The sequence below is a fragment of the Salvia miltiorrhiza genome, chromosome 5, assembly GCF_028751815.1.
Source record: "Salvia miltiorrhiza cultivar Shanhuang (shh) chromosome 5, IMPLAD_Smil_shh, whole genome shotgun sequence".
Lineage (NCBI taxonomy): Eukaryota > Viridiplantae > Streptophyta > Magnoliopsida > Lamiales > Lamiaceae > Salvia > Salvia miltiorrhiza.
In genome coordinates this window covers 37,439,486-37,454,996 of record NC_080391.1, presented here as the reverse complement: position 1 = coordinate 37,454,996, position 15,511 = coordinate 37,439,486, and the positions used below count along the sequence as shown (strand labels likewise).

Genomic DNA, 15,511 nt, shown 5'->3' with positions numbered 1-15,511 from the left:
TTCCTAAACGGACCTTCATTTTTATGAAGAATCGATGAGAAGAAGGATCATCATAACAGAAAACACACTAACTTAAACTTACGTAGGAAAAAATAAAACTTAACACTTTAACTCTACTGCCCTGCCAGCGCTGACTTGGCAGCCAGAGCTGACCTCTCGGCAGAGCTGACTCTGCAGGGCTGAAACTCACTCTGCAGAGTTGACTCGGCAGAGCTGAAACTCACTCTGCAGAGCTGACTCGGCAGAGCTGAAACTCACTCTGCAGAGCTGAACCTGATGCAGTTCAGAGCAGAGCTCAGGATGCAGAGCAGAGCCGAGTTTCAGAGGCTGCACAGAGTGAAGATCCGATACACGTGCCCGTTGGTCCGGTGACGAAAGCTAGAGCCAAGACGTTCAAGGCTAATTTAATGACGTTGGTGGAAGAAATCTGGAGGCAAGAGCTGAAAAGACCAGTTGGAGAAGGACCGACAGACCAGAGCTCAAAGGTAGTAAACCTTATTACTTACATAGCAGAGCCGCACAGCAGAGCCGAACTACCAGAGCAGAGAAATCGACTGTGCCCGAGCAGAGAAGTCAAGTTTGCCCGAGCAGCGAAGTCGTCCCGCCAGAGCAGAGGAATCGTCCCGCCAGAGAAGACTTGATTCCTCTGCGCTTTGCCAGAGCAGAGGAATCGTCCCGCCAGAGAAGACTTGATTCCTCTGCGCTTTGCCAGAGCAAAGGAATCGTTCCGCCAGAGCAGACTTGATTCCTCTGCGCTTTTCCGGAGCAGATGGATTTCTCGCTAGGGTTTTTTTGACTTACTGAACAAGTTTCTTTGTTTTTTTGTTTACGTTTGTTTCCTTATTTACGTTAGGGTTTTCTGTTCCCTATAAATAGGGTTGCTATGTATTGGACGAAGGTTAGACGATTTTTGATAATAATTTTGTGAGTTTATTCTCTCTCAAGTTTCGAATTCTTCTTGATTGTTCCAAATAAGAATTCAACCTATCGACGAATCGACGAGTTCATCATCCCTCGCCGTGTGTCATTCAACGTCTCCGAGTTGCTGCACCGATCACATCGTTGGGGTTTAGAGATCCGTTCTCTAGAAAACTTCGTAGATTAGGTCAGGGGTTTTGGGATAAACTTCCACCCTTTATCTTTACTTTATTTCTTATTTCAAGTCTTCCGCGCATATTTAATTGTTCATTCCGGTGAAATTCCATATTTGTCGGCGACGTTCATATCATTTGGTATCAGCTTTTCCAGGTTTCGTAAGGGTTGCAATTTTAGGGTTTGTTCTACCTTTTCTTTTACGTTTCATATTCCATAAGCTTTAAAAAAAATAATAAAAAAATAAACAAAAAGGAAGAAAAAGGAAGCAGACAGCATCAATTTTTATGTTTGCAAATCTCGAAACTTCTTGTCTCTTAACCCTTCGTGTGTTCTTACATTCTTTGGGTAACATAGCTAGTTGCGGCATTTGTTTTCTGCGCAGCACTGACTTTGGGGGTTCCAGTCTGCGTTTCGGAATCTTTCTTGTCTTTTGTCGAGTCCTATCTTTTCTGTGTGTTTGTTGTGGTTCTTCGTGAGGCGTGACATCGAGTGCTCTCGTCGAGTGCGCTTGTTGATCTCGTTGTGCAGTTGGTACGTTGACTTCACGTGGTAGATCGAGGGAGTTCGATTTTCTTGAGGCGAGAAATAGAGCGGAAAAGGCAAGAGTGGTGAGATCAATAGAGGGAAAAAGCCATACTTTGTGTGATACACGAGCGTTGAGTGATCCATCGTTGTGTGATATACACGAGTGTTTGTGAGGCGGTGAGGTTTTCTTTGTTTTCCTTTCACTACTAACCTGTCACAGCCCACTATCCCAATGACGGGTTAACAGGGGTTATGATTTGGGGTGAACAATAAGAAATGGACATGGACAATTACTTAACATTAAAGTATATGGAAATGTCACTAATAGATAAAATGCTAGGATCATATATGATTATTTGGATACTTATAAAACATACACATAAATGAGAACTGATTAAGGTGGTTTACCCAATAACACGTATAACAACTTCATAACATAGAGCTATCCTAATCAAAGTGCTTTGCAGCGGAAAACGTGTGAGATATACATATGAAGATATACTACTCAAGGTTACATTTCTTGAAATGTCAAAGGAACACCCGCTCAACATCATTCCATTCCATCAACTGCTCAACCTGCACATTTAGAAATACATGCAGGGCTGAGTATAAAAATACTCAGTGGGCATAGCCGAAAATACATTCATGCATACATATATAAATTGAACTGCCATAACAGTAACACACAGGGGTTTTCTTAAATGACCTGCGCTTACTAAAATATTTCTTTCATTTTCATAAAGTCGATCGGCCGATCATTTTCCTTCATATGATCCATATCTGTTCCTTTCTGTCACGCGCCGGGAAGGAGGCCTCCTTACCACGGACGCCAAGACCGGTCGCAAGCGACTCGCGGTCTCCATAAGTGTACACATTAACCCTAGCTAGCGACCTTTGTCTAGCATAGGATCCCAATTGGATTTCCTTTAAAGTTGGCGAACCAACACAGATAGGATACATATAAAAACATAAACATTTTTGGCAGTCAATCATTTCATAAACATTTCATTTCATTTCATAAACATTTCATTTTTATTTCATAAGAGTCATTTATCATTTGGGCATAATAATAAACTGAAATTAACAGTTAAAATCATCTCATGCATATATTCGTATAAGAGGCCTACGACACGCATGGGATCTCTATATACGTATAGTAAAAGTAATGCCCACCTGTATAGGCAATGCCTGTCGTTTAACGTTATCTCTGAATCGGAATAGCAGTGCTAATCCTCATGATGCTCAAAGCCTACAAGAAATCTATTCTCAATAGGTCTCCTTAAATTCTAATCTTAAGTCATGGTGTAGTGCTTAATATTCTATGATTCACTTAGCCGAGTTTTCAAAATTTAATGAATAAATAATTAAAAACATTTCTCTTGAGTTAAGAACACCAACAATATTCTTACTCATCTTTCTGTAATAATTGGAATTATAAATAACCAATTAAATCATAAATACTTTTATTGCATGATGCAAATGCATACTTAGCATATGGTAAGTAATTACTTAAAATATGCACATAATAATAATATAATATTCTTATGCAAATCATCTCATGCTTAATCGTATATGCACATAATAATAATAATATTATTATGCAAATTATTCTTTAAATAAATAAATTAAACTATTTAATAGTTCAATTAATTAATATAAGTATAGTCCATTTAATAAAATAATGCAGTCCATTTACTAAAAAAAAAATCTGCACAATCCAAGTAACAAGGCCCAGCTGTTTTAATTAAATAAACTGAGCCCAAGTTACTAAATAAAAATCGCAGCCCAAGTAAATTAATACAAGGGGCTACCCAAACTCAAATAATCAGAGGCCCATCTCTCAATTTAAAAAAAAACCGGCCCGAGTTCAAGCCCAAAGCCCAAAACCCAGCCCAAACCTATCTCCTTCCCTATTTCCTTTCTTAAAACACACACACAACACACACTAACACAAACACACGCACACACGCAGCTGCTGCTGTGCAGCAGCCTTCCCCCTCCCTCACCTTCTTCTCTTCTCCGGCGGACGGCAGCAGCGCCGGCCGCCGCCGCCGCCATCCCTCTCCCTCGAAATTTCCGCCGCCGCCGAAGCTTGCCGGAGCAACAGCGACAGGCTCCACCTTCCTCTCTATCGGTCTTCGGCGAACGCGCCTCCAGTCGATGAAGGTCGCTGCCTTCATTTCTACCCAAACCCGGCTCAGAACGGCGACAAGCCCTTGCCTCGCCGCCTCTCCCTCAGATCTCCGGCCGACAGCAGCAGATGAAGCAAGCTGCCATCGCCGTCTCAGCCAGGTTCTCCCCTTCAGTTCCGTTATCTCCGACACTCCCTCTGTAACCCCGGGCGTCGACACGGCTACCAGCCGCACCGCCCTCTTCAAATCGCTCCACCTCTCTCTAATCTTCCGGCGACTGCACGGCTGGAAGACCGCCGCCGCCGATCCCTAATTCCTCTCTCTCTCTCTTTACCAGAACATCACCCTCGACTCTCCCTCGTCCCTGCCCTTGGCCGGACAGCAGCGGCGGAGCCGCCGTGCCCTGGCCTCTCCCTCATTCTCTCGATTTTCTCAGCTAGCAACCAAGCAACCCGACTCGACACACCAAAAATCTAGACTTGACAAACATAAACAACGCTCAAGACTCCTCCTTTCTTCATTTTCTTTTAAAAAAACAAAACATGCTTCATCTGTAAATATATATGAATAGATGGTATGCACATGATTATGTATACATATCTATATTTGTATAAAAGTTTGTTTGTGAATGTATGTATGCTCGTGAATTTTGGTTGGCAGCTGAGGTTCGTGTGTTTCTTTGCTTGATTGAGTTGGGATTGTCTTAGAGATGAATCGAAGTGGGTGTTTTACTGTGAATGATCGAAACATGTATCTCATATATCATGAATTGAAGCTTAATATAAATTCTATTTCTTGTTTCTGATTCAGTATGCACAATAAGCACACAAATAAAGCATGCTGTGAAATTGAATGAAATGATAACATGTTTGAAAGAAATGAAACCTTAAGGTGATGGTTGAGCTCGGTAGTTTCTGTGAATCAAGGAGATGAAAGCTTCCCTTAGCTGATACAATTGAGAGGTAGTGAGGTATTAACGTGTAGTGAGATGTTAGGTGGGTGTAGTGGGATGTTAGGTGGGTGTGGGTGTAGTGATGTTAATCATGGAGGTGGAAAAGGATGTGTAAAGGAAGGCTTTTGATGGTGATGTTAATCATGGAGGTGGAAAGGATGGAAGATGAAAGCTTTAAAAAAAAAAAAATGGGTGGGAGTAGTAGGAGTAAAATAAAATAAAATAAAAATCTTCCGGGTTGTATTATGAAAACTGTAATAATTCTTCAGTGTTTGCTTAAATAAATAGCTCGTGTAGATGCTAAATGCTTAATGTTCAATTTAAATAAATATGAAATGCATAAGAATTTAAATGACTAACATTTACAAAAATGATTTTGCAAATCGTTTGTTGGAATTAAAATAAATCGTTTTCTTTATATCCGGCGTGAATCATCTTACTACTAAATTTCGAAAATAAATTCTAAATTTAACTCAGGGAAACGGGGTATTACATTCCTCCCTCCTTATAAAAATTCCGTCCTCGGAATTGCATATCTGGTATTCTATCTTGTGATACTAGTCATTCGTTTCATTCATCTCTTTTGTGGCCTTTTCCATCCTGTGATGGTGATGCAGCCCAAGGTTCGTTGGTGCAAGACCCGGTGCATGTTCCTGTTGGTCCGGTTACAAGAGCACGAGCCAAGAAGTTCAAGGAGAGCTTGATGAGCTTAGTTCAAGAAGTGTGGGCTCAAGAGTTGATGAAGAAACCCATTGGAGATGGTGGAGTCGGCCCAAGTTTAATTAATATCATCAAGTGCGAGTGGGCCGAAGCGTGAAGACTTTATATGTGTTGAAGACTTATGTTTTTATTTATTTTCGGATTTTTAGCCCATAGTTTTCAGCTTGGTATTTCGAAAATAAGGGCCTTGTTTGGCAGCCCAGTTAATTTTCGAATTAGGGCTTCTTTGCTTGGTAGTTAAGTTGTTTCCTTATTATATTAGGTTTAGCCTTTGCCTATATATAGGCCACCATATGGACGAAATTTGAGGCTACCTTTTAATCAAATTGTGAGTTTTTATTCTCTCTTGAGAGTTTCGAATTCTTCTTGATTTTTCCAAGACGAATTCAATTTATCGACGTAACGGCGAGATCAACCAACCCTCGTCGGGTGTCATTCAGCGTCCCCGAGTTGCTGCGTCAACTGCACGTTGGGGTTTAGGGATCCGTTCGCCTAAATCATTCCGTGGGTTAGATTCAGAGGTTTTGGGATTTCCATCCTTTCCGTTCCAGTTCAGTCTTCCGCGTGCGTTGAGTTCGATCGATCGGCAAGGATCGTATCATTTGGCACCAGAGCCGCGTTTCGTATCCAGGTTTTGTTTTCGTTTCTGTGTCAAGGGTAGAATTTTAGGGTTTCCTTCCTGCGTTCCGTTTTCTGCGTTTCCGTTTTCTGCGTTTCCGTTTTTCTGCGTTTTAGGGTTCTCTACGTCCGAGTCTTCTGTTCCGTTTTCTGCGTCTGATCTTGTTCTGCTGTGATTTCAATACCATAATATATATCTGTCGAATTAAGATATCTGCGTGGTCTGAAATTACTCATAAACATACACGCTTATACACATCCATCATCATACGACGTACACACATCCATATAAATCCATACGTCATAATTTTCGTTTGGTTCTTGAATTTTCTTTTTTTTCAGAACCTATAGTCTGTTAGGGTCCGAAAAAAAAAAAAAAAAAAAAAAAAAAAAAAAAAAAGTATAGAATTTCCGAAAATTTTCTTGCAACATCTTGTTCCTACAGTTTCACTGGCATCGTATAGAGCCTTTTGGGGCAGTTTCTGCGTACATTTTTTTTCGCTTTTTGATTATTTCTCGTTGTGTTTTCTGGAATCCTTGGGTAGTATAGAGCGTTTTGAGCCTATTTCTGCGCAGTACTTTTTGGGTTGTTCAGTCTGCGTTTCTGGTAGTTTTCGTTTTCGTTGGGGGTTTCCCACCTTTTCGTATTCGTTTAGTGTTGTTGGTGTGGTCTCTTGTGGGGCGTTTCATTGAGTGCTCTCGTTGAGACAGTTTGGGCAATCTCGTTGGTGCAGTTGGTTTTTGAGTTCAGTTGGTAGATTGAGGGAATTTGATTCCTTGAGAGAGAAATTGAGTGGAAAAAGGCACGAGAGAGTGAGATTATTAGAGTGAAAAAAGCCGTTGAATTGTGTGATACACGAGCGCTGAGTGATTTCATCTTGAGTGATACACGAGTGTTTGTGAGGTGGTGAGGTCCTTTTATTTTGTTTCACTAACCGTTTCTTGTTTTCTTTGTAACTATGTCTAAGAAAAATGAACAGGATGTGAGCGATGGCCCTGTTATGGATCCACAGTTGAAACTCGTAGTGGAGGCACTTCGCTCAGAATTTGGCAAGATGTTACACTCAGAAATCGAGGGAGTGTACGACAAGATCGAGCTGATGGAGCAGTCTCATTCTCGAGAGACCACTTTCACACGAGGAGGTCGCCGCGGGCGAGGAGGCCGTGGTGGTGGCGGAGGTCGATTCCACCGTCAGTATGAGGAGCATGTAGATGATACAGGATTTGACGAAGAGGATGATGGCGGCAGAACTTGGCAAGATAACAATCTGGGCAATATTAAGATGAACGTTCCGCCCTTCCAAGGGAAGAATGATCCAGAATTGTATCTTGATTGGGAGAGAAAGGTGGAGCTTATGTTCGATTGCCACAACTATTCAGAGCTCAAGAAGGTGAAGTTGGCAGCAATTGAGTTCTCCGATTATGCACTTGTTTGGTGGGATCAGATGGTGACGAGTAGGAGGAGAAACAGTGAGCCACCTATTCAGACTTGGCAGGAGATGAAGGCTGTGATGAGGAAGCGTTTTGTGCCGAATCATTACTACCGCGAGCTTTTCAACAAGTTGCAGACTTTGAGGCAAGGCAGTCGGAGTGTGGATGAGTATTATAAGGAGATGGAGGTTGCCATGATTCGAGCCAATGTGGTGGAGGAGCGAGAGGCGACCATGGCTAGATTCTTGACTGGTTTGCATTGGGATATTCGTGATAAGGTGGAGTTGCAGCACTACGTTGAGTTGGAGGACATGGTTCACATGGCCATCAAGATCGAGAATCAACTCAAGAGGAGGGGCAACAACAGCAGCAACCAGCGCCAGAATCAGGGCAATTGGAGGCAATCGCAACCAGTTTCTAATGGTTCCTCGTCAAAAGGGAATCAATGGAAAAGGGAGGCACCGCCGCGAGAGGAGAAGAAGCCGTTTGTTAGGTCCCGACCCGAGGGATCCGGTGCAGCAAATCAGGGCAGTCCGGCCGTTTCTGATGGTCGAAATCGAGATAAGAAGTGCTTCAAGTGCCAAGGCTTCGGGCATATTATGAGTGACTGCCCGAACAGGAGAATTATGATCATGAGAGATGACGGCGAAGTCGTGACGGATGGTGATGAGACCGATCCTGATATGCCGAAATTGGAGGATGGAGATGATTCCGAGGATGAGGAGGAGTGTGAGGAGATTTTCGCGCCCAATGGACAGCTTTTTGTAGCTAGGAGAGCCTTGAGTGTCCAAACTCAACCCAATGAGCGAGAGCAGCGGGAGAACCTCTTTCACACGAGATGTCTTGTTCAAGACAAGGTATGTAGTGTGATCATTGATGGCGGGAGTTGCACGAATGTGGCTAGTAGAGCCATGGTTGAGAGATTGGGGCTGACCACGGAGAAGCATTCCAAGCCGTATCGTTTGCAGTGGCTGAATGAGACAGGCGTCATCAAAGTGACCAAGCAAGTGAAGGTTCCGTTTCGCATTGGGAAGTATGAGGATGAGGTTGTGTGTGATGTGATCCCTATGCAAGCGAGCCATATCCTGTTGGGGCGACCGTGGCAGTTTGATCGCCGTGTTATTCATGATGGCTTCACCAACAAATATTCATTTGAATACAAGCAGAAAAAGGTGTCGCTTGTCCCTCTTACTCCTAAACAAGTTTATGAGGATCAAGTGCAATTGCAAAAGGAGGCGGACAAGGTGAAGTCAAAGGAGCCGCCCGTGGAGAAGAAGGAGAATGGGTTGATTCATAAGTCCTTTCTCGCTAGGGCTAGTGATTTGAAGTGGTGTGTACAGGAGGAGAGGCCGATCATGTTGTTGCGATATCAGGAGAACTTGGTTATTACTCACGATCTCTCTTCTCTACCCCCTTCTATTCGTTCTGTTTTGCAGGAGTTTGATGATGTTTTTCCCGACGATACACCTGCCGGTTTACCACCAATTCGAGGGATTGAGCATCAGATTGACTTTGTGCCCGGCGCTACACTGCCGAACCGACCAGCTTACCGAACCAATCCGGAGGAGACAAAGGAGTTGGAGAGGCAAATTGGCGAGTTATTGGCCAAAGGGCATGTGAGGGAGAGTTTGAGTCCTTGTGCGGTACCCGTTCTACTTGTACCAAAGAAGGACTCGTCTTTGAGGATGTGCTGTGATTGCCGAGCCATAAATAACATCACGGTAAAGTATCGCCATCCTATCCCTCGTTTAGATGATATGCTAGATGAGTTGCATGGTTCTTGTGTCTTTTCCAAGATCGATTTGCGTAGTGGATACCATCAGATTAGGATTAAGGAAGGTGATGAATGGAAAACTGCTTTTAAGACAAAACTTGGTTTGTATGAGTGGTTAGTTATGCCTTTTGGTTTGACTAATGCGCCTAGTACGTTCATGCGTCTTATGAATCATGTTTTGCGTGCTTTCATTGGCAGATTTGTTGTTGTCTACTTTGATGATATCCTCATTTATAGCCAGAATCATGATGAGCATGTTGAACATTTGAGGTCTGTTATGGATGTGCTTCGAAAGGAAAAGTTGTTTGCTAACCTTAAGAAGTGCATTTTCGGTACGGACAAGCTTGTGTTTCTTGGTTTTGTTGTTAGTGCGCAGGGTGTACAGGTTGATGACGAGAAGATACGAGCTATCCAAGAGTGGCCAACGCCGACGAACGTTGCAGCAGTTCGAAGCTTTCATGGACTTGCTAGCTTCTATAGGCGATTCGTGCCTCATTTTAGCAGTGTTGCAGCACCATTGACGGAAGTCATCAAGAAGAATGTGGAGTTTAAGTGGGGCAAGGCGCAAGAGGAGGCATTTAAGCAGTTGAAATACAAGTTGACCCACGCCCCGGTATTATCTCTTCCTAATTTCTCCAAATCTTTTGAGATTGAATGTGATGCTTCTGGTGTTGGCATTGGTGCAGTGTTGATGCAAGAGAGACGACCCATTGCGTACTTCAGCGAGAAGCTAAACGGGGCGACGTTGAGTTATCCCACGTATGATAAGGAGCTGTACGCATTGGTGAGAGCTTTGCAAACGTGGCAGCACTACTTGTGGCCCAATGAGTTCGTCATTCACACGGATCACGAGTCGTTGAAACACTTGAAGGGGCAGCACAAGTTGAACAAGCGGCATGCGAGGTGGATGGAGTTCATTGAGACGTTTCCCTACGTCATCAAATACAAGCAAGGTAAAGAGAATGTGGTGGCTGACGCACTTTCTCGGAGGTATGCCTTGATCTCTACCTTAGATGCTAAGTTGCTTGGTTTTGAGTGTATCAAGAGTTTGTACGAGCATGATAGTGATTTTGGTGAGATTTATATAGCATGTGCGAGAGCTGCTAGTGGAGAGTATTTTAGGCATGATGACTATCTTTTTAGGAAGACTAAGTTATGTGTTCCTAAATGTTCTTTACGTGAGTTGTTATTGCTTGAATCTCATGGTGGGGGATTGATGGGACATTTTGGTATTGCTAAGACTTTAGCTGTTCTGCATGAGCATTTCTTTTGGCCTCATATGAAACGTGATGTTGAGAGAATTTGTGGTCGATGTGTTACATGTAAACAAGCTAAGTCTAGGGTGAGTTCCCATGGATTGTATACACCATTGCCTATTCCTACAGCACCTTGGATTGATATTTCTATGGATTTTGTGTTAGGTTTGCCTAGGACTAAGCGTGGTCGAGATTCCATCTTTGTGGTTGTTGATCGATTTTCCAAGATGGCACATTTTATTCCATGTCATAAATCTGATGATGCATCTCATGTAGCTGATCTATTCTTTAGAGAGATTGTTAGATTGCATGGCATGCCTAGGACTATTGTTTCTGACAGGGATTCGAAGTTCTTGAGTTACTTTTGGAAGACTTTGTGGTGTAAGTTGGGTACTAAACTTTTGTTTTCTACTACTTGTCATCCACAAACTGATGGTCAAACAGAGGTAGTGAATAGGACTTTGTCTACTTTGCTTAGAGCTATTATCAAGAAGAACATTAAGTCTTGGGAAGATTGTTTGCCTCATGTTGAGTTTGCTTATAATCGTTCTGTTCATTCTGCTACTCAATTTTCGCCATTTGAGATTGTGTATGGATTTAATCCTTTGACTCCATTGGATTTATCTCCATTACCTGAGCATGAGTATACTAACCTTGATGGCAAGAAAAGGCTGATTTTGTGAAGCAGATTCATGAGAAGGCACGGCTGAATATTGAGAGGCGCACGAAGCAGTATGCCGAGCGAGCCAACCAAGGACGTCGCAAAGTAGTGTTTGAGCCCGGTGATTGGGTATGGCTGCACATGCGCAAGGAAAGGTTTCCATTGCAGCGGAGATCCAAGTTACTTCCTAGAGGCGACGGGCCATTTCAAGTGTTGGAGCGCATTAATGACAATGCCTACAAGTTGGACTTACCAGGTGAGTATAATGTGAGTGCTTCTTTTAATGTGACTGATTTGAGTCCTTTTGATGTAGGTGATGCTTTGGATTTGAGGACAAATCCTCTTCAAGAGGAGGGGAATGATGCAGCCCAAGGTTCGTTGGTGCAAGACCCGGTGCATGTTCCTGTTGGTCCGGTTACAAGAGCACGAGCCAAGAAGTTCAAGGAGAGCTTGATGAGCTTAGTTCAAGAAGTGTGGGCTCAAGAGTTGATGAAGAAACCCATTGGAGATGGTGGAGTCGGCCCAAGTTTAATTAATATCATCAAGTGCGAGTGGGCCGAAGCGTGAAGACTTTATATGTGTTGAAGACTTATGTTTTTATTTATTTTCGGATTTTTAGCCCATAGTTTTCAGCTTGGTATTTCGAAAATAAGGGCCTTGTTTGGCAGCCCAGTTAATTTTCGAATTAGGGCTTCTTTGCTTGGTAGTTAAGTTGTTTCCTTATTATATTAGGTTTAGCCTTTGCCTATATATAGGCCACCATATGGACGAAATTTGAGGCTACCTTTTAATCAAATTGTGAGTTTTTATTCTCTCTTGAGAGTTTCGAATTCTTCTTGATTTTTCCAAGACGAATTCAATTTATCGACGTAACGGCGAGATCAACCAACCCTCGTCGGGTGTCATTCAGCGTCCCCGAGTTGCTGCGTCAACTGCACGTTGGGGTTTAGGGATCCGTTCGCCTAAATCATTCCGTGGGTTAGATTCAGAGGTTTTGGGATTTCCATCCTTTCCGTTCCAGTTCAGTCTTCCGCGTGCGTTGAGTTCGATCGATCGGCAAGGATCGTATCAGATGGTTCCACTACATGACGAGAACAATATTATTGCCTCGTAAAACTTGAATCTTGCGATCAAGTATCTGGACTGATTTCTCATCACAACTTAGGTCCTGGCTAGGACTACTTTATCTTGCTTAATCACATGCTTTCTTAATTGCGAGGTGCTATACGTATTGTATACATCCACAATGCTTGGTGGCAGAGCCAACTTATAGGCTACAAAGACCTAACTTATCTAGGATCTCAAAAGGTCCTATATAACGGGGTCGTGACTTGCCCCTCTTTCCGAAACGTATAACTCCCTTTGAGGGAGAGACTTTGAGGAAAACTCGATCCCCAACATTAAATTCTAATTCCGATCGGCGTTTATTGGCGTAAGACTTTTGTCTATCTTGAGTTTCTTTGATTCTTTGCTTGATGTGGTCGACTTTCTCAATCATCTGTTGGACCAGTTCAGGACCTAACAACATTCTTTCACCCACTTTGATGCAGCCCAAGGTTCGTTGGTGCAAGACCCGGTGCATGTTCCTGTTGGTCCGGTTACAAGAGCACGAGCCAAGAAGTTCAAGGAGAGCTTGATGAGCTTAGTTCAAGAAGTGTGGGCTCAAGGGTTGATGAAGAAACCCATTGGAGATGGTGGAGTCGGTCCAAGTCTAATTAATCTCATTACATGCGAGTGGGCCGAAGCTTGAAGAATTTATTTATTTTTGAAGACTTCATTTATTTATTTCAGTATTGTTATTTTCGCAGCCCATTAGTTAAAAGGGCCTTGTTATTTTCGGATTTTAGTAGTAAGGGCCTTGTTTGGCTTATTAGGGCTTGTTTTTAAGTTGTTTCCTAATTAGATTAGGTTTAGCCTTTGCCTATATAAGGCTCCCTTGTGATGGACGAAAATCAGCCTACCTTTAATCAAATTGTGAGTTTTTATTCTCTCTTGAGAGTTTCGAATTCTTCTTGATTTTTCCAAGACGAATTCAATTTATCGACGTAACGACGAGAACAACCAACCCTCGTCGGGTGTCATTCAGCGTCCCCGAGTTGCTGCGTCAACTGCACGTTGGGGTTTAGGGATCCGTTCGCCTAAATCATTCCGTGGGTTAGATTCAGAGGTTTTGGGATTTCCACCCTTTCCGTTCCAGTTCAGTCTTCCGCGTGCGTTGTGTTCGATCGATCAGCAAGGATCGTATCACACTTCATCTTAGTAAAGTGGTGAACTACCTTAATTGTTTCCTTCGTCCTAAGTCACCTTCTCAGATTTGACTAGGGAATTCTAATATCAAACTTTTCTCATCATCTTGGTAACTTTCACTTAAAGATTAATGGCACTCCTTCTGCCATGTAAACTCATTTTCTCATTTCCGAAAATTTTCTTGCATCATACTTTTCCTACAGTTCCCTGGCGTCGTATAGAGCCTTTTGGGGTAGTTTCTGCGGACATTTTTTCCGGTTTTTGATTATTTCTCGTTGTGTTTTCTGGAGTCCTTGGGTAGTATAGAGCCTTTCGGGACAGTTTCTGCGTACACTTTTTCCGGTTTTCGTTTACTTCTCATTGTATTTTCTGGAGTCCTTGGGTAGTATAGAGCGTTTTGAGCCTATTTCTGCGCAGTACTTTTTGGGTTGTTCAGTCTGCGTTTCTGATTGTCTTCTTTCTGTTTGGGGGTTTTCCCAACTTTTCGTATCCGTTTAGTGTTGTTGGTGTGGTCTCTTGTGGGACGTTTCATTGAGTGCTCTCGCTGAGACAGTTTGGGCGATCTCGTTGGTACAGTTGATCTTTGAGTTCCGTTGGTAGATTGAGGGAATTTGATTCCTTGAGAGAGAAATTGAGTGGAAAAAGGCACGAGAGAGTGAGATTATTAGAGTAAAAAAAGCCGTTGAATTGTGTGATACACGAGCGCTGAGTGATTTCATCTTGAGTGATACACGAGTGTTTATGAGGTGGTGAGGTCCTTTTTATTTTGTTTCACTAACCGTTTCTTGTTTTCTTTGTCACTATGTCTAAGAAAGATGAACAGGGTGCGGATGTGAGCGATGGCCCTGTTATGGATCCACAGTTGAAACTCGTAGTGGAGGCACTTCGCTCAGAATTTGGCAAGATGTTACACTCAGAAATCGAGGGAGTGTACGACAAGATCGAGCTGATGGAGCAGTCTCATTCTCGAGAGGACCACTTTCACACGAGGAGGGTCGCCGCGGGCGAGGAGGCCGTGGTGGTGGAGGAGGTCGATTCCACCGTCAGTATGAGGAGCATGTAGATGATACAGGATTTGACGAAGAGGATGATGGCGGCAGAACTTGGCAAGATAACAATCTGGGCAATATTAAGATGAACGTTCCGCCCTTCCAAGGGAAGAATGATCCAGAATTGTATCTTGATTGGGAGAGAAAGGTGGAGCTTATGTTCGATTGCCACAACTATTCAGAGCTCAAGAAGGTGAAGTTGGCAGCAATTGAGTTCTCAGATTATGCACTTGTTTGGTGGGATCAGATGGTGACGAGTAGGAGGAGAAACAGTGAGCCGCCTATTCAGACTCGGCAGGAGATGAAGGCTGTGATGAGGAAGCGTTTTGTGCCGAACCATTACTACCGCGAGCTTTTCAACAAGTTGCAGACTTTGAGGCAAGGCAGTCGGAGTGTGGATGAGTATTATAAGAGATGGAGGTTGCCATGATTCGAGCCAATGTGGTGGAGGAGCGAGAGGCAACCATGGCGAGATTCTTGACTGGCTTGCATTGGGATATTCGTGATAAGGTGGAGTTGCAGCACTACGTTGAGTTGGAGGACATGGTTCACATGGCCATCAAGATCGAGAATCAACTCAAGAGGAGGGGCAACAACAGCAGCAACCAGCGCCAGAATCAGGGCAATTGGAGGCAATCACAGCCAGTTTCTAATGGTTCCTCATCAAAAGGGAATCAATGGAAAAAGGAGGCACCGCCGAGAGAGGAGAAGAAGCCGTTCGTGATACGATCCTTGCCGATCGATCGAACACAGCACACGCGGAAGACTGAACTGGAACGGAAAGGATGGAAATCCCAAAACCTCTGAATCTAACCCACGGAATGATTTAGGCGAACGGATCCCTAATCCCCAACGTGCAGTTGACGCAGCAACTCGGGGACGCTGAATGACACCCGACGAGGGTTGGTTGATCTCGCCGTTACGTCGATAAATTGAATTCGTCTTGGAAAAAATCAAGAAGAATTCGAAACTCTCAAGAGAGAATAAAAACTCACAATTTGATTAAAGGTAGGCTGATTTTCGTCCAACACAAGGGAGCCTTATATAGGCA

The 15,511-nt window shown here is 43.3% G+C and overlaps 1 long non-coding RNA gene and 1 pseudogene across 1 annotated transcript; one reads left to right on the top strand and one right to left on the bottom strand.

Moving 5' to 3' along the window:
* Positions 1-1,947: 1,947 nt before the first annotated feature.
* Positions 1,948-2,922, bottom strand: LOC131024303 (uncharacterized). The gene is made up of 2 exons (XR_009101750.1): positions 2,794-2,922; positions 1,948-2,196 (listed from the first exon to the last, which is right to left on the bottom strand). It is a non-coding gene; the product is annotated as an uncharacterized LOC131024303 (long non-coding RNA).
* A 4,079-nt stretch (positions 2,923-7,001) lies between these two features.
* Positions 7,002-15,511, top strand: part of LOC131025873 (uncharacterized) — a 9,797-nt pseudogene continuing 1,287 nt past the window's right edge.